Raw genomic sequence first — 3833 nt, 5'->3', positions numbered from 1 at the left:
AAAAAACAAAACAAAGCAAAACAATCTCATCCCACTGAAAACCAAAGCTGAGTAAGCCTTGTCTGGAAACTTCTTTTGAGGATAATTGCGAACTTCTGGGAACTTGAGTGGAGAACGTGGGGGTGGAACAAATACAGTTTTTCGTCAGAGATGTAATGTTTGGGTAACACACGTTTCTCCAGGCCAGTCTAGTGTGGCAGCACAGTTGGATACTTCAGATCATAGCAGCCCTTTCAAGGAGGTCATTAACACCACAGGTGCCTTCTGTATCTCTCAAGGATATACGGAGGTAGCAGAAGCCTTTTCTGCACTTCCGAACGGCTACTTCCTGACTCCTATCACCAGCCACAACCAGCGTGCAGTCACTTCTCTGCTAAAGTAGAGATACTTTCCCCTTACCTGTTCTACAGTCAACCCACAAAAAAGACTGACTTTGGGCCTTCTTTCCTTGGGTGCCTTTAAACGTACGGCACTTTTTTTTTTTTTTTTTTTTTTTTTTTGAGGCCGAATTTCACTCTTGTTGCCCAGGCTGGACTGCAATGGCGCACTCTCAGCTCAGTGCAATTATTATTGATAATAATAATAATAGAGTACCTCAAGACTCCACTATAATCAACACTCCACTGTCGTCAACGGGCAGATCATCCAGACAACAAAAAATCATCAGTTAAGCTGTACTACTCTATACCGAATGGACCTAACAGAAATGTACACAGCTTTCCACTCCACAACTGCACAATGCACACTCTACTCAGTAGCACATGGATTATTCTCCAGGATAGACTATGTGTTAGGCCGAAAAACAAGTAACAACACGTTTTTAAAAACTGAAATCGTATCAAGCATCTTTTCTAAACACAGTGGAATACCACAAGCAATCAGTAACAGCAGGAACTTTAAAAACTATATAAATACATGAAAATTAAAATACATGTTCACAAACCAATAAATGAAAAAATTAAAAATTCATTGAAACGAATAAGGAAAATCAAACATTCATTGAAACAAATAAGAATAGAAACATATCATAAAACTTGTGGGATGCTGCAAAAAGTGTAAAAGGAGAAGTGCATAGTTATAAATGCCTACATCAGAAAAGTAGAAAGATCTCAAATAGCCAACTTGACAGTACACTTCAAGTAATGAGATAAATGCTAAAGTTCACAAAAAAAAATTATAAAGATTAGATAAGAAATTTTAAAAATAGAAACAAAAACATTACAAAAAGTCAATGGAACAAAGAGCTGGGTTTTTTTTGGAAAAAAAAAAATCAACATTGACAAGCTATAACGAGACTAGGAAAAGAGAAAGAAAACTGCAATAAAATCACAGATGAAAAAGGAAATATTACAATTGATAACAAATACAAAAGATCATAAGAGATTACTAAAAACACCTATATACAAATTAAAAAATCTAGGAGAAATGAATACATTTCTAGAAACAGCAATTTGACAAGCTAGAATAAACAAACAGCAATTTGACAAGCTGAACAGACTAATAATGAGTAATGCAATTAAAGCAGTAATAAAAATCTCCCATCAAAGAAAAACCAGAAGAATTATGGTTTTACTGCTGAATTCTACCAAACAATTTTAAAAGAGCTAATACCAATTTCACTCAAAATAGTCCCCCAAAAATGAAGAGGAAGGAATACTTCCAAGCTTGTTCTATGAAGTCAGCATTACCCTGCTACAAAAACCAGACCAGGACACAACACAAAAAAGAAAACCGCAGGCAAATATCCCTGATGAACATAGATGCAAAAAATCCTCAACAAAATACTTAATGAAAATCGCATTTGACAACACAATAAGAAGATCATCTGCCATGATCAAGGGGGATTCATCGGAGGAATATGAGGATGATTCAATAAACACAAATGAATAAATGTCATATATCACATTCAGTGAATCAAGAACAAAAAACATAATCATTTCAGTAGATGCTGAAAAAAATAAAATTCAACATTCCTTCATGATAAAAACTCAAAATGAGTACAGAAGGAACACAGTACCATAAAGGCCATATATAACAAACCCACAGCTAACATCGTAATAAATGGGGCAAAGGTAAAAGTTCTTCACCTAAGATCTTGAACAAGTGTGGCTACTTTTACCACTTTTATTCATCATGGTACTGGAAGTCCTAGCTAGAGCAATTAGACAGGAAAATGCAATAAAAGCCATCCAAATTGGGAAAAAAAAAGTCAAACTGTCTCTGTTTGCAGGTGACATGATCATATATACATAGAGAAACCTAAAGATTCTACGAAATATCTATTAGAAATAATAAATTTAGTAAAGTTGCAAGATACAATATCAATATACGAAAATGAGTAGCACACACATGCACCAATAGTGAAACACATAAGAAAGAAATCAAGAAAGTTATTTCATTACAGTACCTACCCACAACCCCCCGCCAAAATAACGACGCCTAGGGATAAACTTAACCAAAAAGGTGAAAGATCCTCCAATGAAAACTATAAAACATAAATCAAAGATATTAAAGCAGACACAAGTGAATGGAAAGACATCCCATGTCCATGTACTAGAAGAATATTGTTAAAATATCTGTATCACTCAATGTGACCTACAGAATCAATGCAATCTGTGTTAAACTACAGATATTCTTTATAGTAAGGAAGGAGACCACTACTACTCCTGCTGCCCTCCTTCCCCCACCTTGCCTAGTTCACAAGACAGGAGGAAAGTGAGAAAGAAACAAAAGTAAGATAAATAGCCAGACAACTTTGGTACCACCACCCGGCCCTAGGAGTTAAACAAAGTAATAATAACATCAACCCCTGGCCTAAACTACTTGTGTTATCTGTAAATTCCAGACACTGTATGAAAAGAGCATTGTAAAACTTTTTGTTCTGTTAGCTGATGCATGTAGCCCCCAGTCACGTTTCCCACGCTTGCTCGATTTATCATGACCCTTTCATGTGGACCCCTTAAAGTTGTAAGCCTTTAAAAAGGCCAAGTATTCCTTTCTCGGGGAGCTCGGCTTTTAAGACGCAAGTCTGCCGATGCTCCCAGCCGAATAAAAAACCTCTTCCTTCTTTAATTCGGTGTCTGAGAAGTTTTGTCTGCGGCTTGGCCTGCTACAATAGAAACAAAAAAAGAGATTCTAAAATTCACATGGAAATGCTAAACACCTTAGACAAAAAAATCTTTAATAAAAAGAAAAGCTAGAGGCATCACACTACCTGACTGCAAAATATACTACAAAATATACTACAAATCCATAGTAACTGCAAATCTATCGTATAGTATCAAAACAGCACGGTACTATCAAAAAAAGGGGCAGGGGAGAGACAGAGACAGACAAATGACAGACATAAACAAATGAAACAGAATATAGAACTCAGAAATAAATCCACGCATTTACAGTCAACCCAATTTTATCAAAGGCACCAAGAACACACCTTCCGGAAGGACAATCTCTTCAATAAACTGTGCTAGGAAAACCCAAAACCCACATGTAGAAGAATAAATCTAGACCGCTATCTTATTATATACAAAAATCAACTCAAAGATTTAAATGTAGGACCTGAAACTATGAAACTACTAGAGAAGAAAACATTGGATAAATGTTTAATGAAATTGGTTAGGACAAGGAATTATCAAAGAGACTTCAAAAGTACAAGCAACAAAAGCAGAAATAGACAAGTGGAATTAAACTAAAAAGCTTCTGCAAAAGAGAAGCAGCAATCAGTAGAATAAAGAAACAATCCAGAGAATGGAAGAAAGTATTTGCAAACTATGCATCAGGCAAGCGGTTAATACACAAAATATAGAAAGCAAAACTACTCAAAAGCAAAAATA

Source organism: Macaca nemestrina, chromosome 15 (assembly GCF_043159975.1).
Source record: "Macaca nemestrina isolate mMacNem1 chromosome 15, mMacNem.hap1, whole genome shotgun sequence".
Taxonomy (NCBI): Eukaryota; Metazoa; Chordata; class Mammalia; order Primates; family Cercopithecidae; genus Macaca; species Macaca nemestrina.
Note: the sequence above shows the minus strand (reverse complement) of the source record.